Below are 26,721 nucleotides of genomic sequence, written 5' to 3' on the forward strand. Positions count from 1 at the left end.
ATAATCTGCTCTGATCCAAGCTCCTTGGAAACAAAGTTAAACTGGACTGACAGATGTTAAGGCCCTCCAAAGGAAAAGATTTAAAGGCCACACTGGTCTCTATGATAAGGACTCCATAGAATTTTTTTTAGAAAAGTTCTAACATTGACTCCTTCATTTATTAGGAAATCTAAATAAAGATTTATATGTTAAGGTAAAATGACCTTAGAGGGAACATCATGAGAATCCAAAGTGTAACATCCTGTATTAGCAGAAATTCTCACCAGCACACCCAGATAGAGAAGGCCAATGACAAATACCGTAATTCAAGTGAGGAAAGGCAAAGGCAGACTTAAGTTCCAGAACTGCCCAGTTAATCAAAGAGCCTGGAACTATTCCCAGGATGCTTTTTTTCCTTTCTTTTTTTTTTTTTTTTTTTTAAAGTCCAGACAAAACCCCAAGATAACCTTTATACAATTAATCTAATGCCAATGGGATGTAGGAAGGTAGTTAAGAGATCTGCTATAACAAAGGGGTTTTACAGAAAATAAAGTGATTTGTAAAAGGAGACTAGGGCATAAAAAATAAACACAAATCATTTGTGTGGTAGTTGCAGGGCGAGCTGGGGAGGGCTGGGAAGGGCATTTAAGGGAAAAAAGAAACAGTTCTACAGTGTGGAGGAAGTTGATCAGATTTCAGCTTCCCCAGGGGATAAGTATAATTTAATTATTAGCTTGTACTTGGCACCAGATTTATTCCCCACACAACGACTTTAACTCAAACCTAGGAAAAACCCTGCAAGAGAAGAGACATTTTATTTGAAGTTGGGTGCTATGGTTGAAATAATAAGGAAATATTTTTATTCTCATTGATGACTTCCAAGTGGAAGTTCCACATCCCACAGTGGCCAATAGAAAAGGTAGTTGAGAGCATTGTTTATATCCCTGTGGAAAGGTCTTGTCTGTGATTACTTGGGGTCCATAGATGGCTTTGTGTTGTATCAAAGATCTTATAGTTGAATCTAATTGGAGCACTCTCATACTTCCAACAATTTTAATGACAGAATATTTTAAACTTTGGCATTTTCTAGAGAATCAAATAAATATTGTAAACAGTTCTCATTGGCCCATATACAATGTATTAGTGAGGTAGTTCAAGTGCTTCTGACTTTACCCACTCCCTCCTTGAGAATTTACCTAGAAATACATCTGTTCAATTTGACCAACTACAGCTATAAAATACTCTCTAAGAATGTCATCTAACACAACAGATGCCAGTAGAAAGTATTTTTCCCCCATACCATCAGTTTCTTTTTCAATTATTAAAGATGAAGCTTCCAGACATAGTCTCTATATTCCTGCAATTCCACTTCTAGGTGTATACCCAAGAGAAGTATGTCCACCTCAAAGATATAAAAGTATGCTCATAGTTACTCTATTCATAATAACCAATGACTTAAAACCAAATGTCCATCAATAGTAGAATATTGCAAAATAATGAAAAAGATCGAGCTATTGTTATATGCGACAACATGGAATCTCACAGACATAATGTTGTGTGAAAGAACCTAAGCACAAAAGAAAACAATTATGATGACATTTATATAAAGTTCAAGGACAGATAAAACTAACTTGTGACTGGAGAACGGTGTGGAGGTTCCTCAAGAAACTAAAAATAGGGGCTTCTGGGTGGCTCAGTCAGTTATGAGTCTGACTTTGGCTTAGGTCATGATCTCACCGTCCATGAGTTCGAGCCCTGCATCATTTTCTGTGCCGACAGCTCAGAGCTTGGAGCCTGCTTTGGATTCTGTGTCTCCCTCTCTCTCTCTGCCTCTTCCCCACTTGCACTCTGTCTCTCTGTCAAAAATAAAGATTAAAAAAAATTAAAAAAAAAAAAAGAAACTAAAAATAGAGCTACCCCATGATCCAGCAATTGCACTATTAGGTATTTACACAAAGGTTACAAAAATACATATTCAAAGGGGTACATGCACCCCAATGTTTATAGCAGCATTATGAACAATAGCCAAACTATGGAGAGAACCCAAATGTCCATAGAATGATGAATGGATAAAGAATGTGGTATATGAGTACAATGGAATATTACTCAGTTATCAAAAAGAATGAAATCTTGCCATTTGCAATGACATGGATGGAGCTAGAATGTATTATGCTAAGTGAAATAAGTCAATCAGAGAAAGACAAATATATGATTTCACTCATATGTGGAATTTAAGAAACAAAACAGATGGACATAAGGGAAAGGAGGAGGAAGAGAAGAGAGGGAAACAAAACATGAGAGACTGTTAATGATAGAGAACAAACTATGGGTTGATGGACAGAGGTGGATGGGAGAAGGGTACTATGGAGGGCACTTGCTGTGATAAACACTGGATGTTGTTAAGTGATGAATCACTGAATTCTACTCCTGAAACCAATATCGCACTGTATGTTAACTAAAGTTTAAATTTTAAAAAAGGAAAAAAAAATCCTAACTTTTGACGACAGAAGAATAGTGGTTATCTTTGGAGGATATTGACTGGAAGTGCACACCAGAAAGACTCTGGAAGCCTAGAAATGTTTTATGTCTTATTGGTGTGGTAGTTCCATGGGTGAACACACATGTAAAAAGTAATTGGGCTGTACTTAAGATTTAAACACTTTACTATATGTATAATATACCCCCCATTTATAAAAAATGAAGAAAAGGGAGCCTTTTCAGAAGTTTATATTCAGAGATCCAAAATTTGTGCTTATCCTCAAGACACTAGCTCTTCATTGGTGATACAGTGATGGCTGGATCCAATAATTCCCTGAGAATACTTTGGTGGCCCACAATTTTAGAAAAGTAAGGATAATAGGAAATTTTAATCAAAATAACTTTTCAATACACACTGGGCATCAATACTAATGATATAAGCTATTTATCATGCATATGATACACAGTACAGAATGTGGGTTCGATTTTATTAGTCTCCGACCAGGAGTTCGTGAGTTTTAAGGGCCTCTGTGTATTTGTTGATTTTCTTCTCCACATTCTTTTTGGCCTGTTTCCATAGCCTCATGAGCTGCTTTTTCTTCTGGTAATGGATCTTGGCTTTCTCCTTCTTCTCCTCTAGGGTGACTGTTACTGCCTTGTATATCCAGCCAACCTCATGAGCCAGGTGCCCCAAGTAAGCAAACTATTGTGTAGGCTTCAGATGCACAACCTTCAGGGCAGGAACCACCATCCACTTTTTCTTGTCATAGGGTGGTGGGATCCCAACACACACCTTGAGACAGTCCAGGGCAGACTAGCCTCCCTTGGTCTTGTGGGGCAGCATGCCTCAGACCATCCTCCCAAAGATGTGGCTGGGTGCCCTGAAGGTGTAGGGGCCATGGGATGGGCTGGTGTTCATCTGCTTGCAGAGGAAAGCCAAGTACTTCAACTTGTTTCTGTAGGAATTGCCAGAAATGATGATGCCCTCACAGCACACAACTACGACCTTCCTGCCTAGCAGCACCTGTTTGGCCACAATGGCCACCAGGTGGCCCAAGAATGCCCTTCCACCATCTGGGGTGACCACCTGAGAAGAGAGGTTCAGTTATTTTTAACAAATATTTTTGTCATTTCTTATTATCTTGTGTTTAAAGAATCCTCTTTAAATATGGTGAAGAGTAGGAACCTGAACCAGGTAAATAGACTCCTTTAAGAGATTCTTATAACAAAGCTAATTTCAGTCACCCTTGCTATGTCACAAATACGTTGCCAAGGGAGATTATGGAAGAAGGAGAGTAATCCCTTTTTATAAAATGGTTTTACCTCCGTTTTCCTCAAGTAGAGTGGCCTCCCACTATTGCTTCTCTGATTCTAGTTAATCTTCAGGAGTAATCAGTAAAAGTATTAGACATCATTAAAAGAAAGAACCAATTTTCAATCAGCTTAAAAAAATCCTTTACCTTGATTTGGTTGATTTTTCTTAATGTTCAAACAAACTGTGTTTATGTCTGCAGGAAGCACATGGTTCCATTTCAAGGAGAAGCTCTCTTCCCATTTAGGGGTTTTGAATCATTTAAGGAATCAATACCTAGTGGACCAAGCACTGATAGGCAGGTCCCACTAGGGTGCTATGGACATGAGTCATGATTGGAAATCCAAGAGGTAAAATCAGTTGGGAAGAGTTTCATTCTCAAATGAATATCATTTCTTTGGGGGGCAACTTTGGTTGGATAAAACTTTATTGACAGCTGTGCCCCACCAGTCCACAGTGCAACCAAATGGCTGTGAGAGTACTTGAGTTCATAATAACCCTGGTCTCTGATTCAATTTCAAAACCAAGTTTCTTGGCCGCTGTTTTGAAACTACGACAAAAGGTCAAATGAATCTCAGTGGTGGTCATGGAAAAATGACAACTTAAAAATGAAGCAGTGAAAACAAGCATCTTGTGGAAACTCGGAAAGCCAGTGCTTTTAGGGTAGAAGTTCCAGCCTGAGGCTTGATGGGTGAATAGGAACCCAGGAGGCATGTGGGGTTGGGGTCTGACTAACAACAACTTAGGTGCACTCATGTTCGCTGCTTCCCAAGAAAGGAGTCTTACAGCAGCTAGTTGTGAAGATTAGCAGGTAAATTTTCAGTCAGCATTATTCGTTAGTTCCTAGACAGTTTATGAACATTAATATGACATTGGAACAAAATTCTTTGAATGTTATAATGTAGAGTTTGGCAGGCCGTTATTTTAGTGGTTTAGAGTGAATTATTCAATAACTGCTTGTGTTGAACACCCACTGAGTATCAGGTGCTGTGGTACATGTGTGTACAAGGCAGCTTCTAACCTCATGGTGTTTACAGAAATGCTCTAAACCTGAATTTCTTCATCTAAGATAGTGTTAAAAAGAAATGACACGCCCCCAAATGGAGTCAACTTTTGCTAAGCCCCACCAACACTTGTGAATACCTAACCTAACTGCAGTTTTATCCTTTCCCTGGAATGGGATTTTAGACCAGGCTGGAATTTCCTGATCAGCACTATGAGGTTAATCTGTCTTCCCCTAAGGGAAGGTAAACTCACCGGAAGTAATGCAGTCTTTTAAAATTCCTTGTCTCACCTTCTTTCTGCCTATAAAATCCTTCCATTTCCAGCAACTCCTTGAAGTTTCCTTTTGTTTGCTAGATGGGATGCTGCCTGATTTATGAATTGTTGAATAAAGCCAATTAAATCTTTACATTTACTTGGTTGAATTTTGTTTTTTAACAATAGGAACCATCTTGTACAATTGAGGGTTAAATGAGGTCATGCATCTCAACTTTTTACATTGTGTGGCAAATAGCAAAGCCTCGTGTTACCTGTAGTCACAGATACAGACAGACTTATGCCTCTGAGAAGGGGTACATCAGTCAACATGAAGGCAGAACATTAGGAAAGGTGTCCTTGGGGAGTTGAGTGTTTATGTATGACCTGAAGGAAGAGGAGAAGAGAGCCAGTAGAAAGAGGAGACTTCCTCCAGATGGAGTGGAGGTATAGGGCGCAGAAGTGAGAGACAGTTGGCAGGAGTTCAGTTCTGGAGCTCCCCTGAGCTCCAGCTGGGGAGTGAGAAGAGATGAGGCTGGCTGGGTGAGGTGTGCTGGTCAACCAGCTCTGTGGATATCAGCTGATTTTCACAGTATGAATCTTCCCATTGAGGCTGCTTTCAGCTACCAGCAGTTTAGCAACGAGCACACAGAACTCCTGGATCTTAAAGCATTAGCTCTGCATCAGGTTCAAGTGATATCCAGTATGGATATCATTGCTTATCATTGCTGGGTTAAGATTTTGGATGGTTTCTAGAGCAGCAGGTTGTACTGACGGTACTCTGAGCCAGGGAAACAGAGTATCAGGTCAGAGTTTAAGAAAAATTACTCTGGCTTCAGTGAGGAGAGGGCAAGTCTGGACCAGGAAGGCCTGTAAAGTAATCCAGGCCAGAAATTAAGGTAAATTTAGTAGAGGTAGTAACAGTTGCGATGCAGGAAAAAACTGGATTTAGAAGATATTAGAACAACAGATGATTGATCAGGTGTGGAGATTTAGGAAGTGGGAGCATCCAAGGAGTAAATCTGGAATTAGGGTACACTTTGTACCAATAGTATACTTCAGTGGATGGCCATTTGGAGCAAGCTGGCCAATATTGTCTGTCAGGAGTGATAAGCATTCCTGCAACCCAATCATCTGGATCCAGAGGTTTACTCTTGACTGTATCATTATATTGTGCCCCCAAATGTCTGTAGCATACATCAGATAGAAGAAAAATTGCCTTATTAGTGACATTACAAACAAGAAAAAATGCAAAGGAAAATCTCTAAAAGAGAAAAGACTTGAATGAACACTTCATAGAGAAAGAAATATGAATGACCAATAAACATGAACAAAATGTTGATCCTTACTGACAATTAATGAAATATTTTTCACCTATTACATTTGCAAAGATATATAAAACATGAATACCATAGGATGTATAAAGTGTTGACATCTACTTCTAGTGGAATACTGTATAGCTATTAAAAGAATGAGGTAGAGAGGTACCTAGGTGGCTTAGTCAGTTAAGCATCCCACTTTAGTTCATGTCATGATCTCACAGTTTGTGAGTTCGAGCCCCGTGTTGGGCTCTGTGCTGATAGCTCAGAGCCTGGAGCCTGCTTTGGATTCTGTGTCTCCCTGTCTCTCTGCCCCTCCCTTACTTGCACTCTCTCTTTCTCTCTCAAAAATAAATCAACATTTTTTAAAAGTTAAAGAATGAAGTAGAGTTAATGTTCTGCTAGGAAAGAGTTCCTCAATATGTTAAGAAGTGAAAAAAAAAATAAAGGCTTAGAATAATAGCATTCTAAGATACTATTAAAAATAGGCAATGTATATGCAGACATGTGTTATAAATGGTCAGAAAATGAAGATAACAGAAGAAATCATCTTTCTGGAGGGTGGAATTCTGGAGGGTGGAATTTGAGGCCTAATGGGATATAGACCATGGGGAGGAGTGGAGAGTCTTTTTTTTTTTTTTTTTTTTAACATTTATTCATTTTTGAGAGTGAGAGAGACAGAGCATGAGTGGGGGAGTGGCAGGGAGAGAGGAAGACACAGAATCTGAAGCAGGCTCCAGGCTCCGAGCTGTCAGCACAGGGCCCAATGTGGGGCTCAAACTGACGGACTGCAAGATCATGACCTGAGCCGAAGTCGGACACTCAACCGACTGAGCCACTCAGGCGCCCCAAGAGTCTTTTTTAAGATATATTTTGTTATGGAAAATTTCAAACATATACAAGTAAAAAAATGATATAATGGACCATGTACTCATCACCTACGTTCAACAATTATCAATATTACTTGATTATGCTATCCTTTTGTTCTATTTGAAAAAAAATACCACTAGCATGTATTATTTTCATATTAAAAAAATCCAACGTAGTAGAAGTGATTTGCCCCAGTGACCTTACAGCCATGGGCTTGTTGCTCCAAACTTCAGTCCCCAGAACTAGGAGAAGGCTTCACGGACTGAGGAACATTAGCCACTTTGCTCTTAAATTCTGTCAGCTGTGTAGCTAGAGGGTTGGATAACTTTATCCAGATACTATAAGATGATCCTTAATTTAAAAAGCAACATCAAAGGAAGACTGTCTGCTCGGTAAGGGGGAATTTAATATGTTTACTACCCTCCGCCGACACTCCCAGTCCATGTTTTTATTAAGGAACAGCTTGATTTATCCTGCAGCTGATTTTTATCTCTGTATTAAGATTTACTTCATTTCCCAGCAGAGCCCAAAGCTAAGAAAACAGTGCCTTCCTCTTCAAGTTGGTGTGTCTTGGGTAACCAGACAGCTGCTGCCAGATGTGACCCATGGTCACAGTGGTCTGGTGGATGTCTCACAACAGAAGTTTAAGAGCGCTTAGAAACGTATAGAGATTCCCAGGCCCCACTTGGGATATAATGCCAAATTCTGAGGACTAAAAATGAGGATACCTGCTCCCTGCGTGCATCCATTCATCTACTCCACAGTCACTCATTCCGCATTCCCTATTGTGCCAGGCTCTGTGCTAGAGTTCGAGTTGTAGAGTTGAGCAACGCATGGCCTCTGACCTTCAGGAGCGAATCAAATCTGGAATCAAACTTTCAAGATTTGCTCTGTTTCCTCTGCCAGGATTACTTTCCTATCTTGTCTAACTCTTCTCACTCGTCCTTCAAAACTTAGCTACGAGTTGCCATCTCTGATGAATGCTTTCAATTTATTGTTTCCTCTTCCAGGAGCACCCTTCCTATCTTGTCCACCTACACTTACTCATCCTGCAAAACTGAGGTCACCAGTCCCCATTGCCCTGCCTGCCTCCTCAGATCCAAGCTAGTTACTTTGCTTATCAGATTGCATTATGGATTCTTACGTGTCTGCCTTCCTTTAGGGCAGGGCCTTTGATTCTCCAGTTCCTCCGCATTTTATTTAGTACATTTATTTGGTACATTTATTTAGTCATTGAATTAATTCATAAAGAGGTGCAACAACATAATTTCTCTGGGTATTATGCTACTTCGGGACTCATAAGTGCTTTCAAAGATAACTTTCTTGGTCGTTGGCCCCTCTATAGCCGATTCTCAATTTCTCTACTCTTCTAAAACACAAATCTTATCTGAGAGGGCTTAAGGCTTTGAATAACAAGAGCAGATATGTGTCTGGGGGCCCAGCTTTAAGCAGCTAACATGTACTACTTGTTCCTTTGAAATAGACATTAGTGTCAATTTTAAAACCCTTGCTTGATCCGTTCTATTTTAAATACTTTAAATATGAGAAGAAATTGGAATTTACAAATATTATCATGATATCAGCATCCTGCTATGAAGACTTTGGACAGTATGAATCATTGCAGGACTTTTGTATGACTGGAGAACTCTTAAGAAAGACTAACCAACATAAGCTAGGTGAAGGATCATCATGTGTAATTCCTAGACCAGGAGACAGAGACTTAGCTTCTACTTCCTTTTGAGGCCTTGGTTTCTTCATTTGCAGAAAAAAAAAAAAAAAAAAAAAAATATATATATATATATATATATATATATGAAAATTAAAAAAGGAATTGGTTGAGTGTTTTCAAAGGTCCTTCTTGGCTTTAAGATCTATGAGTCCATAATCCAGGAAGCAAATATTTTCAGTAAATTGAAACAAAAAGTTTAATTTTTTTAGCTGATCTCAGGATCTTTTCTTCTGTCAATAGCCATTGAAACACTGGGAAGTCTTGTAATATTCTTTTTTTGTTACTAGTCTTTTCTGTGAATTGAGACATTTACAGATAACGAGAAGGGAGGGGAAAAATGCCCAGTGGGAAATTGTCTTCAAAAGAAAATTCCAGTGTCCATTGTTTCTCTTGATTTCTTTTTGGCAAAGGTATCTTAATTCCAACTGCCATTGAATATTTTGAATTTAATCCAATGGCACAGATTCCATGCTTACTTATGACTCTCCTGCCAACAGTTCCTGCTATGGGTGGGAACCAGCCATTCTACAGCCAGTCTTAGTACCTGAGCTTCTGGGATATGCCAGGCTCAAAGTCTCCCATGACACTGCTTGTACCAGGATAATTGTGGGCACCACTGCCTTCCCAGCAATAGGAGTGCCAGAGAACTTCTTTATACTAGAGTTTGTTAAATTTCAATTCAAATTTCTGTTTAATGTTAATCATTCTGCTGAGAGGAATCAGGTACTACTGATTGATAAGTATCTTCTCAATTTAGATTTATATCAAATACCAGAGAGGAAGAGGTAAGAAACGGGCTTAACCCAAAAGAAAATGAAAACAATAACTACTAATAATTATCATGTGCTAACTATATGCTAAGTCTCTTCTCACTTATTCCTCACACAACACTATTATATGCCCCATTTTATAAATGAATAAATCGAGATTCAGAGAAGTTAGCATCTAGTCTAAGATTATGCATTGTACCAAACTGGTACTTAGACTGGTGTTCAGATCTAGAATATCTGACTCCATAGCCTGTGCATATAACCACTATGCTGTATTCCCACTTAAGAACTGTGTATGGTCTTCTGTTAAGTTTCTCAATTTCCACCTATGAATGAAATCATATGATATCTTTCTCTGACTGACCACAGAGGAGGGGAAGGAAAAATAAGTTACAAGTAGAGAGGGAGGAAACCATAAGACATTCTTAAATACAGAGAACAAAATGAGGGTTAATGGGGGGTGGGGGGGGTTGGGAGGGTGGGGGAGATGGGTGATGGGCATTGAGGAGGGCACTTGTTGGGATGAGCACTGGGTGTTGTATGTAAGTGATGAATCATGGGAATGAATCTACTCCTGAAGCCAAGACTACACTGTATGTTAGCTAACTTGACAATAAATTGAAAAAATAAATAAAAATAAATAAATAAAATAAATTTTAAAAACCTCTGTATGGATGCAGTCAGAACTGGGAGACAGTTTTGAGCAGAATCATTGATATAAGATTTTTTAATGGATTCCAAAATGATAATAGAAGCTGATCTTCAGCATGTCTCATGAGCTAAAGTCACAAGAGATAATTTGGATAATACAGAAATAGAAGTCTTCACTAAATAAAGGATAAACTAAAGAAACATCTACTAATGCAATTAATCCAGGAGCAATTAATAAGTGTGTTAGTTATGGTAAATGATTTCAGCTGTACAACAAATGCTCCTGCATCTCAAAGGCTTTAGCACAACAGACAACTGTTTTTCTCAGTCCAGTGTGGTCAGTAGGCAGGCTCTGCTCCACACAGTTATCCAAGACAAGATCAGGACTAGTGTGAGGGGAACAGGGCACTCAGCTCAGGTGCAAAATTTGTGAGAATGCCAAAAAACTTAGAAATCACTATAAATAATATTTTAATGCAATATTTAAAAAAAAAAATCAAAACTAGTGCCAAAAATGCATGATAAAGTATCAAAATTTTAAATTAAGATAGAATCCAACAGAGCTGGAATAAGGGTAAGGTGACTGAGACTGAGTCATGCTGGCTAATTAAAGGCAAATTTAAAAAATCCAACTAAAAGTAGATGACCTTTACTCAGGAAATGTAGATTCATACATATGAACAAAACAAAAGGACTCATTATTGCCCCCTCCCACCATGCCTAGGCTCAGAGTAAAGGATAAAAAGCATCCCTAGACCAGTGCGGGGGGGCGGGGGGGGGGCATTGCATTTTTTTCATTGTTCCAGGCAAGGCCACAAGGCTGTAGACTGGAATGAGCTTAGTTTTGGCAACCTTGAGATTCCAAGGAATTGGGTTTGCCCATCTGGACAGGGAGGACCAGGTCTTGTACTTAGTTGATGGTTGCCCTGGAAAAATAGCCCCAAAGAGCCTTTTGTTTAAAGAACTAAGTGAGCTAGTTGAAACTGCTTTTAATGCAAGCCCAACAGACTTCAACTAATTGAAAGCATAGTCTGCTGGTCTTAGAAACCTTTGTTACACAGTGACATATGCTGGCAGGCCTGGGACTCAAGAGAGGACACACTTGTGCAGACAGGTCCTCTCAGCAGCCACGGCCCACATGACTGTATTTCTTTTTCTTCTTGGCACTTCTCATGCTCTGACATTTTCTTATTTAGTTGTTAACTCATTTATATCTGTTCTCAGGGCAAACCCACCACATGTGAATACAGATGGTCCCTGACGTACTATGGTTGGACTTAATGATTTTTTGACTTTGTAATTGTGCCTAAAGTGATATGCACTCAAGTAGAAACTGTTGGAATTTTGACTGTTGATCTTTTCTGGGACCAGGGATCTGCTGTGTAATACTCTCTTGTGATGCTGTATAGGGGCTGCCGCAGGCTCCCGAAGAGTCACATGATCCTAAGGGTAAGTTGCGGACCCCCTTAGAATCATTCTGTACCTCCATGTAACCATTCTGCTTTTCACTTTCAGTACAGTCTTCAGTAAATTACCTGAGATAGTCAACAGTTTATTAGAAAATAGGCTCTGTGTGAGATGATTTTGTCAAACTGTAGGCTAATGTAAATGTTCTGGGCTTGTTTGAGATTGCTATGATGTTCGGTAGGATAGGGATATTGAATGCATTTCACCTTATGCTATTCTCAACTTACAATGGATTTATAGGGCCATAGCCCAATTCTAAGTCAAAGAAGAGCTGTACTAAGGGATCAGTGACCTTGTATTTCTTGTTTGTCACCTGGCACATAACAGGTGCTCAATAAATATTGAAATGAATAAGTAAGTTAGAACCAATCTGTTGGTTCTGCCTGAACTCCTTTTTCTTCACGAAATTCTACCACAGTGATTAGCACAGAACATACACTCAATACATGGCCACCATAATTACTGTTATTGTGGGGCTACAAATTGCCCTCATAAGGAAGGATAATGATAGTACCACATTCAGGCCTCTGATACAATAAAAGAAACCTGTTTATTTAATTTAATTTATTTTTATTTTTTTTTTGGGAGAAAAGGGACTTTATTAAAAATATGAGGCATTCCCTCAGACTCAGGGGAGAGCTAGACAATGAGGTTCAATCCTAAACTTTCAGAAATAATACCCTAAATTACTCCACAAATCAGTGCGATTAAAAAAAAAAAACCTGCCAACGTCAAGCTTCAGATACTCCAGTTTGTGTCTCTGTCTTCTGAGAATCAGGAACACAACTTTATTGCATCCAGCATTGTCCGCCATTCCAAGGCCAAAATTCTGTGGGAATCATGCAGCCATTTAATTATGGCAATCCCAGCTGATGCCAGCTTTACCATAATGTTGATCACTTCTGTGTGATCACTTATGTCTGACTGGAGGAGCTAGATCATTTTATTACACCCTAGCTGGGAAGAGAAGCTGGAAAATGAGTTGTCTGACTTTTACCAGGGAAGGCAGCACTCAAAAGTCCCCCCAAAAAGCAGAGGGCTTCAAAAAATGCTGGAAAGCAGGAAAACATAATAAATGACCACTATAAATACAACTTGATATCTATAATATAGTCTTTTAGTTAAAGCAGACTTTCAGTTAAAATAGTCATTTCAGCCAACTAGCTAATGAATTCAAACAAGGAAGAAACTCTCTATACTTCCATCTAAGGCCAATTCTTCGTGTCTACTATATCCATCTTCTCTCATTTCCTCAAGAGCATTGCTCCAAAAGGACATTAGGGGTTTTATTTCTAATTTTTTTCTAAAATTTTTTTCTAATTTGTATCTTATTTCTACCACTTTTTTTTTTCAATATATGAAATTTGTCAAATTGGTTTCCATACAACACCCAGTGCTCATCCCAAAAGGTGCCCTCCTCAATACCCATCACCCACCCCCCATCAACCCTCAGTTTGTTCTCAGTTTTTAACAGTCTCTTATGCTTTGGCTCTCTCCCACTCTAACCTCTTTTTTTTTTCCTTCCCCTCCCCCATGGGTTTCTCTTAAGTTTCTCAGGATCCACCTAAGAGTGAAAACATATGGTATCTGTCTTTCTCTGTATGGCTTATTTCACTTAGCATAACACTCTCCAGTTCCATCCACGTTGCTACAAAGGGCCATATTTCATTCTTTCTCATTGCCACGTAGTACTCCATTGTGTATATAAACCACAATTTCTTTATCCATTCATCAGTTGATGGACATTTAGGCTCTTTCCATAATTTGGCTATTGTTGAGAGTGCTGCTATAAACATTGGGGTACAAGTGCCCCTATGCATCAGTACTCCTGTATCCCTTGGGTAAATTCCTAGCAGTGCTATTGCTGGGTCATAGGGTAGGTCTATTTTTAATTTCTTGAGGAACCTCCACACTGTTTTCCAGAGCGGCTGCACCAATTTGCATTCCCACCAACAGTGCAAGAGGGTTCCCGTTTCTCCACATCCTCGCCAGCATCTATAGTCTCCTGATTTGTTCATTTTGGCCACTCTGACTGGCGTGAGGTGATATCTGAGTGTGGTTTTGATTTGTATTTCCCTGATGAGGAGTGACGTTGAGCATCTTTTCATGTGCCTGTTGGCCATATGGATGTCTTCTTTAGAGAAGTGTCTATTCATGTTTTCTGCCCATTTCTTCACTGGGTTATTTGTTTTTCGAGTATGGAGTTTGGTGAGCTCTTTATAGATTTTGGATACTAGCCCTTTGTCCGATATGTCATTTGCAAATATCTTTTCCCATTCCATTGGTTGCCTTTTAGTTTTGTTGGTTGTTTCCTTTGCTGTGCAGAAGCTTTTTATCTTCATAAGGTCCCAGTAGTTCATTTTTGCTTTTAATTCCCTTGCCTTTGGGGATGTGTCGAGTAAGAGATTGCTACGGCTGAGGTCAGAGAGGTCATTTCCTGCTTTCTCCTCTAGGGTTTTGATGGTTTCCTGTCTCACATTCAGGTCCTTTATCCATTTTGAGTTTATTTTTGTGAATGGTGTGAGAAAGTGGTCTAGTTTCAACCTTCTGCATGTTGCTGTCCAGTTCTCCCAGCACCATTTGTTAAAGAGACTGTCTTTTTTCCATTGGATGTTCTTTCCTGCTTTGTCAAAGATGAGTTGGCCATACGTTTGTGGGTCTAGTTCTGGGATTTCTATTCTATTCCATTGGTCTATGTGTCTGTTTTTGTGCCAATACCATGCTGTCTTGATGATGACAGCTTTGTAGTAGAGGCTAAAGTCTGGGATTGTGATGCCTCCTGCTTTGGTCTTCTTCTTCAAAATTACTTTGGCTATTCGGGGCCTTTTGTGGTTCCATATGAATTTTAGGATTGCTTGTTCTAGTTTTGAGAAGAATGCTGGTGCAATTTTGATTGGGATTGCACTGAATGTAAGAAACCCTGTTTAGATTATACCAAGTTTTGATGTATACTAACTCCACATCAATAAACTCTTATATTTCAAAGCCAACACATTTTCTAAGACTGTATATGATTCTTGATGGATAATGGACATGGAAAGAGTTCTAGAAAAGTGGCCTTGGGATGGCAGCTTTTGTGAATGTTAAGTACACCACATTAATGGATCATTAGACACACTGACGTGGTCATGCACACACATGCACACATATACATACATAGGAAGGTAGATAGGCATATATGTAGATATACAGGTAAACCATAGATAGATGTATGTAATGTTCCTGACACATAGCACTCAACACACAACATTAGCACTCACAGCAGAGTTCTTGCCCATCGATTTCTACATCATCAAGCAGCACTTATCAGGTAAATGGCTCAGAGTAATTTATGACTCAAGTTCAGATAGCCACCACTGATTCAATATTTTAATGACATATATTAAAATCCATGTATTTCCAAATGAAAACCATATTGAGATACCATCTCACACCAGTCAGAGTGGCTAAAATTAACAACTCAGGAAACTACAGATGCTGGTGAGGATGTGGAGAAACGCGAAACCTCTTGCACTGCTGGTGGGAATGCAAACTGGTGCAGCCGTTCTGGAAAACAGTGTGGAGGTTCCTCAAAAAATTAAAAATAAAACTACCCTACAACCCAGCAATTGCATTACTAGGAATTTATCCAAGGGATACAGGAGTGCTGATGCATAGGGACACATGTATCCCAATGTTTATAGCAGCACTTTCAACAATAGTCAAATTATGGAAAGAGCCTAAATGTCTATCAACTGATGAATGGATAAAGATGTGGTTTATATATAAAACGGAATACTACTTAGCAATGAGAAAGAATGAAATCCTGCCATTTGCAACAATGTAGATGGAATTGGAGGGTATTATGCTAAGTGAAATAAGTCAGTCAGAGAAAGACAGGTACCACATGTTTTCACTTCGATCTGGAACTTGAGAAACTTAACAGAAGACTACGGGGGAAGGGAAGGGAAAAAAATAGTTTCAAACAGAGAGGGAGGCAAAACATAAGAGACTCTTAAATACAGAGAACAAACTGAGGGTTGATGGGAGGATGGGGGAGAGGGGGAAATGGGTGATGGGCGTTGAGGAGGGCACTTGTTGGGATGAGCACTGGGTGTTGTATGTAAGTGATGAATCATAGGAATCTACCCCCAAAACTGAGAGCACACTGTACACACTCTATGTTACCTAACTTGACAATAAATTATATTAAAAAATAAATAAAACCCATGTATTTCTCCAAACTATGTACACTTTTAGATATTGGGTCATGTTACTCTGGCCACAGCAATACTTATCAGATATTATGATCAATTTCTACAGACCCACAATAAATTCATATTGTATTGATTCTGAGCCAACTCTACATTCTACCATTCTCCACATCTTAATATTTTAACATTCCTTACATTTTAACATCTCTGAAATCAAGATGTCTTATAATCAACACTTTATAAGTATAGTTATTTTTTTCCTTAAATGCTGCTATTAAAAGTGTTGTGTCTTTCCATCAAAGGCAACTGAGAATCAAGGAAATGTGGTATTTATAAGAAATATAACAGGCAGGTTTAAATTAAGAATTCGTATAAAATGATAACAAAAAGCAGTGAAATCTCAGGAGGTAAATGAGCAAAGGACATGAATCTTTTATCCACCTAAGGAAAATGTTTCTAGCCAGTACATATAAACAACCTTACTAGAACTCAAATAAATGCAAATTAAAACAAAAAGGACACTGCATTTATTTTTTTTTCAGATTAGCACAGAATAAATTTTTAAAACTCCAGTGCTATTTAGATGAGATAAAATGGGCACCCATATCAAATGTTGGTGGGTAAATTGGTTCAGAATATCTGAAAAGCAATTTGGCTGTATGTATTAAAATTCTTACAGTGGTCATACCCTATTTATTCTTCCAGGCATGTATTACAAGTGAGTAATCAGAAATAGGTCAAAATATTATTCACAAAGAACAATAAGTAGAAAAAAAGTTAAGATTCTAAATTTACATACTATATTTCAGTTACATAAGAACTCAGAAAAAAATGATTATAATAAAATATTCTAAGATATTAATGAGTGATTTTATTTCTGCTCCTTTAGACTTCATGTACTTTATAAATAAAATGTTCATTATTTTAATAACCAGAAAAAGATTTAAAAACTGAAAGGGAAAAAAATGACCACAGGATATTCTTTAAAACATTTTTTAATGTTTATTTATTTTTGAGAGAGAGAGAGAGAGAGAGACAGAGCACGAGTCGGGGAGAGGCAGAGAGAGGGAGACAGAATCTGAAGCAGGCTCCAGGCTCTGAGCTGTCAGCACAGAGCCCTATGCAGGGCTCAAACTCAGGAACTACGAAATCATGACCTGAGCCAAAGTCGGACTCTTAACCGACTGAGCCACCCAGGCGCCCCAACCACAGGATATTTTGATAGAATTTCTATTTCTTCCCAAAGGAAGAGAAGGAAAATCGCTTACCATGAAGTTTGTCCTTACATGAGACTGACACGGCAAAAATTGTGTGTGGGGGCTTTTACATATTTGTGTGGCATGATGCACAAGATAAAACATTTCAAGTTTGTTAGATTTAGATGACACAAAAGCCTTGACCTTTGAATTTTAAATTTTGGGACAAATTGTTTTCGAGTTTGTTATTACTATTATTTGACACCCTTGGAAAACACCGGCGCCTCATTGGTTAAACTTACTCTGTTAAGCACCGTCTTCCTGGATGAGGAAGTTTTCAGTGTCCTTGCTAAAGACGGTATTAGTCAGCTATTTATTATCTCTTCCAAATAATAGTCGGATATAGTTCTCATCATATAAATATTTATTTATACCAAAACCCAACAGAGACTATATGCTGCTAATTACCAGTTGTGTTTTAAGAACATTGCAAGATTTCCTTTCAGTAGGAATCCAGTTCAATGCTGTGTCCAATTCAATGCTGCCTGTACATGGAACAGTGTCTCCCAGAGGACTTTGGCTTTTTCTTTTTCTCCCCATCATTTGGCCTCATCTCCAACCTTGAAATTTTGTTTCTGCTTATAGATTCGTTAAAAAACAACAAAATATAGCATGCCTTGACTTATGCCTTTGATATCAGAATGAAAGCAACTGGTTAAAATTGATAGTAAATTTACACACTATATTTCTTCTACATTTCAGTAACTTCCTTGTTGTATTTATTTCATGTATTTACACTTTTGGGATTTTATTTGGGTATGCTGATATAATGGATATCAGGCCCTCAAGTATCTTTCAGGCTAGTTAGGGGTGGTTGGGTTTGTGGGGCGGATATATTATCAGCATTTACAGGTTTCCTCCACCATCTGAAAGTAGAGTGCTCCTGTAGAACTTTTGGTGAGCTGAAATGGCTCAAAGAAGCAATTATCATTAGTTTATATGGAAAACTTTTTGAGCTTTCTCACACTCCAAAATAACTTCTCTTGGGCTTTTCTGATACCGTAGGTCACATCTTGCTAACGGATGAACAAAATTAATTGAGATAAAGCACAAATGCTCACAGACACCTTTCAAAGCTCTGATGGCTTGATGCTGACACGCTGAGTGTAGTTCCCGGGGAAGGAGCTCGGTGGTGCCACTCACTATAAGGGTTCACTGCTGACCAACCAACCAACCCCTGCATGCTATTTTTCCTTTTCACCTTTTTTTCATAAAAGCAAAAGTCCTCTTAGGATTTCTTTTGGTTAGTGAAAACAGGCACTAATGTAGTTCTTCAGTATAAGCAAAGTAGTGTAATGTGAACTTTCAAAAAGTGGGGGATATCTCTATAGTTTAAGGTGATGAGTACCGTCCATTCTTTCCTCTAATACAAGTTTATAGAGTGTGTGTCCTTAGCCAGAGAGAGTTCTGGACTTTGGGATATAGTGAGATGCAAGGCATCTGCTCCCTGAATAGAAGAATAATTGGATACTCTGAGAGCCAGAAGAGAGGGGGCTTCCATTAATTGTCCATTTCACAATAATCTCTGTTTCTTTTCCCCTGTCCCCATATTCTTATTCCCAAACTCTAGCCAAGTGGGTTCCTCCTTCAGTAGGTCTAGGGTGAGAACTAGAACTTGTTAAAACTCTCCTTGATAATTCTGATAAATGGTCAAGTTTGGGAACCACCATGTGCCTAAACAGCAGTAATGATCTCATGTGAAAGTAGGAGAAATTGTCAAAAAGCAGCAGGAAGTGTTTCTTTGAATCATCTTTCTTCATAACATCTTGCTACTGTTAGAATTTTGGTTTAGAATATAAAATCGTCGGGGCGCCTGTGTGGCTCAGTCAGTTGAGTGTCCAACTTCAGCTCAGGTCATGATCTCGTGGTCTGTGAGTTCAAGCCCTGCGTCGGGCTCTGTGCTGACAGCTCAGAGCCTGGAGCCTGCTTTGGATTCTGTGTCTCCATCTCTCTCTGCCCCTCCCCCGCTCATGCTCTGTCTCTCTCTGTCAAATATAAATAAACATCAAAAAAATATATATAAAATCGTCAGTGGTACTGTCTCTAACTCTGGTCAACTATATAGGTAAGACTCTTCTGTTGTTCTTCTGGATGATTCTTGGCTTTCATAAATCAGTGAATTAATACAAAGCTGAAGTTACTTCTTTTGTTCTCATGTGAAATTATCTCCTTATGGAAATAATGCTGTAATCTGTTTCTTACTGTTCATCTGGTTGGTGCAAGCCTGTGTAAGGGGGGAGAGAGAGAGAGAGAGAGAGAGAGAGAGCGAGCGAAAGAGAGAGAGAGAAACTCTTCTCTTTAATAGCTTCACAAATGTGCTGTGGTTTCTTGACTCTGGGCCCTTGCACATGCTATTCATATTCCCATTCATTGGCTCGTTCATTTTCAGGTATCGGTGTGGAAAAACAATTTTTATGCGTACACAGTATCAAAAGATGTAATCCAGGCATCCTATCATAGAAAGCTATTGGCGATGGGTAAAATAAGAAAGAGGATGACAAGACTTTGGAAACAGCTAGCTAAGGAATAACAACCAAGGAAGGAAGTCCCTGAATGATGCTGTGCTGAGGATACACAAATCCAGAAGGAAGAACTCTAGGGGAAAGAAAGAAAAAAGAGCTCTCAAAAAATAAATAGACAGACATTTGAGAGATTAGATGGGTAATTAGTCACATAGAAAACTTTGCAAATGAAAAAAGATAGCAAAACAGAAGGTTGTTGATAAACAAAAATGTAATTCTTATATACTCTGGCTTAGCAGTGAATAATGTTCACATCATCAATGTAATATGACTCTTTAATTATTTCTTTTACCACAAATTGTCATGTGACTTTATTGGGATGAGGAGAGAACTGAGTGTTTGAGCAATGGTGGTGGAAGGGCATTCAATCCTCTACCAAAGCAAACACCAAAAAGGAAGATACAAATCTGATAAATCAAAAAATAATACACATATTGAAAAGTAATATGGGAAAAGGTACCAGTAGAAATGGCTATAGGAATTCAAAGTGGTTGCCTAAGTCAAGGTAGGGTGGGAGATAGGGAATGTGCACAGGGGACTGTGTTGTTGTTGTTTCTGTGAAAGTACTTTAAACATTTAGAAAATTTGTGTCATTGTTTGAAAAGTACATATATTGCTTTGATTAAAAAAAAATATGTATATATTAAGTAACTACCATGGGCCTGGCAAAGTATTTAACTGTGCTCATGATTTAAGAAAAGTTCTAAAACATGATTCTGACACTCTGAGACACTAAGTCACTTGGGAGTACATAAGCTAATGCCCATATATAAAAAACATTTAAAGAAAAAGGTATGACTAAATACGAGAAGAGACACAAGGAGTTTGGTATTCAAATTACATGCACCTTAATGTTTGTGAAAGTGTGTAAAGCAAAAAGTGCTGTGGAACTTATAATTTTTCTCTTAGTCTAAGGGCAGTGAGAATGAATCACTCTACCAGCTCCTTCCTAAGGGTTTACAAATTTGGCCCCATTGAAGCCTCCCTGAAAGCAGGACTGTATTGAAGCACTAGCTAAGCTCTGCATTGCTACTGTCATCGCTGCTTTTGCAGTCTTCAATCTTAGCTCCACTAAAAAAGAAAAAAAAAAGGTCTTAATCACACTTTTTTCTTAGAAGATGAACATTGGGTTCCTCTTCCCTTTTGCCCAATAACTGTCTGAAAGGAAGCTGCAGGGACGACTGAAGAAGGACAAGCAAATAAGAAAATCAAAACAAAGGCAATTTCGCCAATGTATGTCTTGCCATTGTTGCATGTTTTACTTGGACATCCTTTCACTTCCTCTGTGCCCTTTGCGACAGAAATATTTGTTAGGAAGGTTAGAATCACTGAAGAAGTTTTTATGTTTGCATGTTCCTTGGGCAAAAGATTTGTCTTGTGGTCCTCTGAAAAGTGTTAAATTACAGCTGACATTTAAGCCGACTCAGATGAGAAGGTGTCAAATGTACTTGAATTAGAGAGAAAGAAGAAATCTCTGGAGGAAAGGTATAGCTCACAGATCCACTATGGTGTACATTCTGGAAGTTTTTTCTCAAAGTTAACAAAGCCAACTCTCTCAGGCTTTGAAGGCTGAGAACTATTTACCTTTTTAGACTAGTAGATTTTGAAGATAATAAATCTTTATTAAATAGATCTTGGAAAAATAAGACAAATATCCAGAAGAAAGTAACCAATTCTTATCACATTGTATAGAGTAGATTACTGTTAATTTGTTAAGTGATTTACATATATATGTATATATATATCATATTTATGTGAAAAAGAAGTGTCATATTGTGTGCATATGGTTTGCTATCATGCTTTTCTTCCACTAACAATCTGGTCCACTTTTTTTTTGGTGCTGGATTAGGTTGCCAAGAGTTTGGGGGTACATTTCCAGGCCTGCAGGGAATAATGCAAAGCCTTCACGATACCCAGTTGCTTTCTATCTGGACCTCAAAACCTGTGGGATTCAGTCTCCACTAGAGTTAAAGGTCAACTTGGAGACAAATTATTATATTGCCTAGTCGTCCAATTAAAATAGAGAATACATATGTTAAAAAATGAGATGTTTTCTCTTTATATGTGACCTCATCCTGGAAGGGTTTATGCCAGGTAAACATTAGATATTTGATATTTTTATCCAGAGCTAAGTATCTTCATGAAGAATTTTAAATATTTTTTATTGTGGGGATTTGTATAGATATAGATATACCTATATATCTATATATATCACAAAATTTGCTCTTTTAACCATTTTTAAGTGTACAGTCTGTAGCATTAAGTATATTTATACTGTTGTGCAAACATCGCCACTATCCTTCTCCAGAACTTTTTCATCTTCCCCCAAACTCTGCAACCAGAAAAAACAACTCCCATTCCTTCTCCCCACAGCCCTGGCACCCACTGGTCTACTTGTTGTCTCATGATTTGACTGCTCTAGGTACTGTAGGTATAAGGGGAATCATACAACATTTGTTCTTATGTGACTGGCATATGCAGGGCTTTGCATATACTGAGTGGCGATTAGCACCAAGCCCCTCCTCTAAGCAAATGTTGAGCAAATACGAGAAAATATCAGTTTGTAGGAGAGGCAAGTAATTAGCCTACTCAGATTTTCCACATGTCTTAGTCTGGCTCTGAGTTCAGGCCACCAACTTTTCTTACTATTTCTGGACTATTACATTTAATTCCAAATGTTCCTTCTGCCATTTATCCTCCTCACTGCTGCTGGAGTGATCTTTCTGAAGCACGACTCTGGTCATGTTATCTTTGCTTTAAAGCTCTGAGGCTGCTCGTCGCCTAGGGTAGATGTTCTTAGAATGGATCTGGCTCCCCAGCCACTTGGAAGACAGCAGGAGAGAAAGATCACTTAAATGGTGCAGGCGATGATGTCACCATTCCAAATCATGAGTTCATGGCAGAGAATGAGGATATTGTGGACGATGTGAATCACATATGCCCAGCTGTTTCTCATCTCTGAGCCTTTTTGCTCAGACTGTCCCTTCTTCCATAAGAAGAGTTATTTCAGAAGAATATTCTCATCTTGCTAGTCTCAGCTCAAGGGTTATCCTTTCCTATGAAATCTTCCCTGACAGGCCCCTCACCCCTCACTATCTGTTCCTTTCTGCCTTCTCTCCCTCTCCAGATCCAGGTAGTAGTTAAGAGGTAGAATAGTTTTTCCACTGTTTAATCAGGGTCCCATGACAGCGTGAGAATAGTTACTGTAATAGCGGCATTTTAAAGGAGGCCACATGCTCTGGTTACAATGAGGGCATTTTGCAGCTGCATGATACTCCATGTCTTATGCACAGGGACATTGTTGGTGATTGCTCCCTACTGGACCCAGGGACTGTGGGGTACGGAGGATGGGGAACAGGCTCGTCTGGTGTGCTAAACACAAGGGTTCGAATGTGTCCTTTGGGCAGAGGAATGCCCATTTATCTTTTCCTCTTTCTGAATCCCCTTCTTCATTTGGGTGCTATCAATCATTCTCTGGTTAGGAGAAATAACTTAAATGTCTTACAGTGAGTTTACCTTGTGACTGGAGCAAAACAGAGGAAGACTATTCTTGCACAGGAAGTCTGTTTGCCATTAAAAATGTGACCCAAGGACTTATCTCACCTCAAAGTGGTTGGTTTGAAGTTTGTAGCCAAAACAGGTATTGAAAAAATAGTTTTGAAGTACCTCACCACCTGGTGCCGTTGCTAGTGTTAATTAACTGTGTCAGGCCAGCAGGCCTGGATCAGCAGCTCTTGGGATTGAAGGGGAATGCCATGACTAACGTAGTTTTGGGATGCCCTGGTTTAATTCCACTAAACAGTCCATATAACACTATGGCTTTCTTGAGGATTTCTCACCAAAGCTACAATAATGCCTCTGTATGGTCTTTGCTCACTTTGGGTTCTACCACTAGCTTTGGCCTTCTAGGCATAGTCCTTTGTTATTAAGCAAATAACCATGCAGCTTACACATAGATCTAGTCCTGTGGTCCACTACTGAAAAGAGATGTTTACTCTCCTGGTTGAGTTGAGGGTTTCTGCTCTGTTTGTTTGTTCTCTCTCTCTCTCTCTCTCTCTCTCTCTCTCTCTCTCTTTTGGTGGAAGTGGTCAGATGCAGATAGCATGGACAAATGGTTTGTCTTTTAAAAAAAATATTTTTTAAATAGTAGTTTTAGGTTCACGATAAAATTGAAAGGAAGGTTCTCAGGGTTTCCGTGTCTCTACTTACATTGTCCATCTGTTTTTGCATGCTGTCTACTTTATCTGTGAGACCCTTTAGCCTGTTACTCATAGTTGTTTCAAATTTCTGGTCTGTTAATTCCAACATCCCTGCATATCTGAATCTGATCTGGAAGCTTGCTCTGTCTCTTCAAATTGTGATTTTGACTTCTGGTATGCCTTGGAGTTTCTTTTCCTTGATCACCAGACATGAAATACCAGGTAAAAGGAACATCTGCAAATTGGCCTTTAGTAATGTGGTGGTGAGGTGCAGGGGGGAGGGGAGTCGTCCTATGACCAGGCCTTAGTCTTTCAGTAAGCCTGTGCCTCAGGACTGTGAACTTCACAAATGACCCTCAGTTTTTTTATCCTCCCCCCCTTTAGGTGGGACAAGATGAGTAGGGTGGGCTGGGATTGAGTATTTGCCTTCATCTGCATGCAAGGCTAGAGCCTTTTTTCAGGTCAGTTAGCCTCTGATAATACCCCAGCAGGTTGGGCTTTGGTTAACTAGTTTGCCCTGAATGCAAGCCTTGTTAAGAACAAAGTACTCTGGCATATTTCAAAATTGTTCCTTTTCTCACCCACCTCCTCTGCCTGAAGCAGAAGGGAATTTTTACTATCAGAACCTGACCGAGCTCCTGCAGGTAAATTTTACAGCATTGTGGGAGGCCCCCACAGTTGGGTCTCTCTGGAGTTCTTAATACTGAACCTCCAGCAATTCATCACTTGTAATTCTGGTTTTCCCACCCTGGTCCAGGTTCCCACAGTGGTTTCCACTGGTGAGTTTGATCTGGTAAGCCAGGACTCCCTGTGTTTGATGGTCTGTCCTTCCAATCTTGGAGGGTACAGTCAGCTCTATGTTCTCCTCTCTTTTATGGGTCCAAAAGGAGTTGTTGATTTCTCAGTCCGTTTGGCTTTCAACTTGTTGTTGGGATAGAGTGGCAACTTCCAAGCTCCTTATATACACAATTAGAAACAGGAATCCCGGCCCCCGAGTGGTTCTTTATTTCTACAGAGAAGTTCTCTGGACCTCACAGAATAAATTCTTACATTGGCAAAATTTCCTTCACCTCTTTTCCTACCATAGGCAAATTCATTCAGTCACCATTTCCTGAACATTTGTACCAAGGGAATGGGAAACCCATATGGGTATGTGCACTCTCTCTTCCCCCAACTCATACCCTTGAAAAACAGCACAACTGGATCACAGCACTCCTTTCCTTGAAGGCTTGGGATCCTCAACACAGAGCTCCCCGTCACTACCAGGAGACTGTAGTGAACAAACAGGTTAAAACCTTTGTGCTGTCCATGGTCCTCTACAGGCCCAACACAGTATACAATGGAGAACAGCACACAGTCTTTGTGATCAAGGCCGTCTGCACTGCAGTGGATAAAATGAATTTAATATCCCCTTACTTCCATCCTACTCCTACTGCACTTTCTGTTTTTGAGAAATCCATAATGTGGATAACTTTTTACTTTTATAGTTAGAGGTAAAAAAGCTAAGACCTTTTTTTATTCTCAAGTCTTCCCTTCTGCTAAAAGGTCTGAGATTGAAAGGTGTTATTTAATTATAAAATCTCACAGTTAGTGTTTTTCCCTTAATTCTGGTTTAATTACTCCTGGTCTAAACAATAGCAGAGCTGAAGCCTTCAGTGGGAAAAGATTTAAATTTCCTCTTTGTGGCTGGTAAAATAAATGGCCCAGCTAACGCCGAAAGGGATTTTTTTTCCTTCACTGACAGGTAGCCACAAAATTTCCTTTCTCAAAATCCTCAGCTAGTAAATGGTACACAAGTTGGCAAGTGAGAAGGCAATTGTCCACTCTCTTGCCCTGCAGTCCTGGGAGTGAAAGTCAATTGCCCTCAGCTCTGAGATTTCATAGGCCAGTGAGGACCCTTAGCTTTTTCAGCCCAAATCTGCTCCTTTTTCTCTCCACAGATGCCTTGATGAGGTGAATGAATTTCTCAGTAAACTGTTAGAGATGAAGCTTGAAAAACAAGCGATCCCAGAACAAAAGCTTTTATTTTTTACTCTGAGGTGTAAACAATGGAAAACAGATCGGTAGCCAGAGCAACGAGGAAACAGGAGAAAGCGGGCCAGTAAGGGGAAGGGGAGGTAGGGACTTCTCAGCAAGATTCTGAACTATGGAATGGGGCTGGGGGAAGGGGAAAGAACTCATGTGGCTCCCGATTTTAATTAAGTTTTGCCTTTCACAAACACCAAGAAAAGACACTTGGCAAGTGCCTTGGGCATCTTCCGAGCAATTCCAACACCCAGACTCTTCTTATCTTCTTGTTTCCGCTGCACACAGATTGTTCTTTCCTGCCTAGAAAGGGAGCAGATTCCTGGAGGCTCTTGATAAACCAGGAAAGAATAGAGTCTGGGTGATTCAGCTGGTTCCACCTTTGCTCAGAAAGACCATTCCTTTGTCTGAGCATCTGGTTCCACTCTCTGCTTTCTGAGGAAACCTTGTGTATAGGAGAAGAAAACATCCCATACATTTCTTCTGAAATAGAGCACCGTGTGGAAAAGTTGACGGTATAAGGGCTTTCTCTGCCGGTCCTGGCTGCCCTTGTCAGAGGACTCAGAGAGCTGGATGCCATCACTGCATTTATGACTCCGCAGTTTCTCTCACGCTCAGAGGTACAATGAAAGCTGGCTGCTTCTCTAATTACTTCCTTATGCCCTCCACACCTCTTCAATGATTGAGGGACCAT

General features: G+C 39.4%; 1 pseudogene; it reads right to left on the minus strand.

The window, feature by feature from the left end:
* Positions 1-2,947: 2,947 nt before the first annotated feature.
* LOC122225934 lies at positions 2,948-26,721 on the minus strand (annotated as a pseudogene).

Source organism: Panthera leo, chromosome C1 (genome assembly GCF_018350215.1).
Source record: "Panthera leo isolate Ple1 chromosome C1, P.leo_Ple1_pat1.1, whole genome shotgun sequence".
Classification (NCBI taxonomy): Eukaryota; Metazoa; Chordata; class Mammalia; order Carnivora; family Felidae; genus Panthera; species Panthera leo.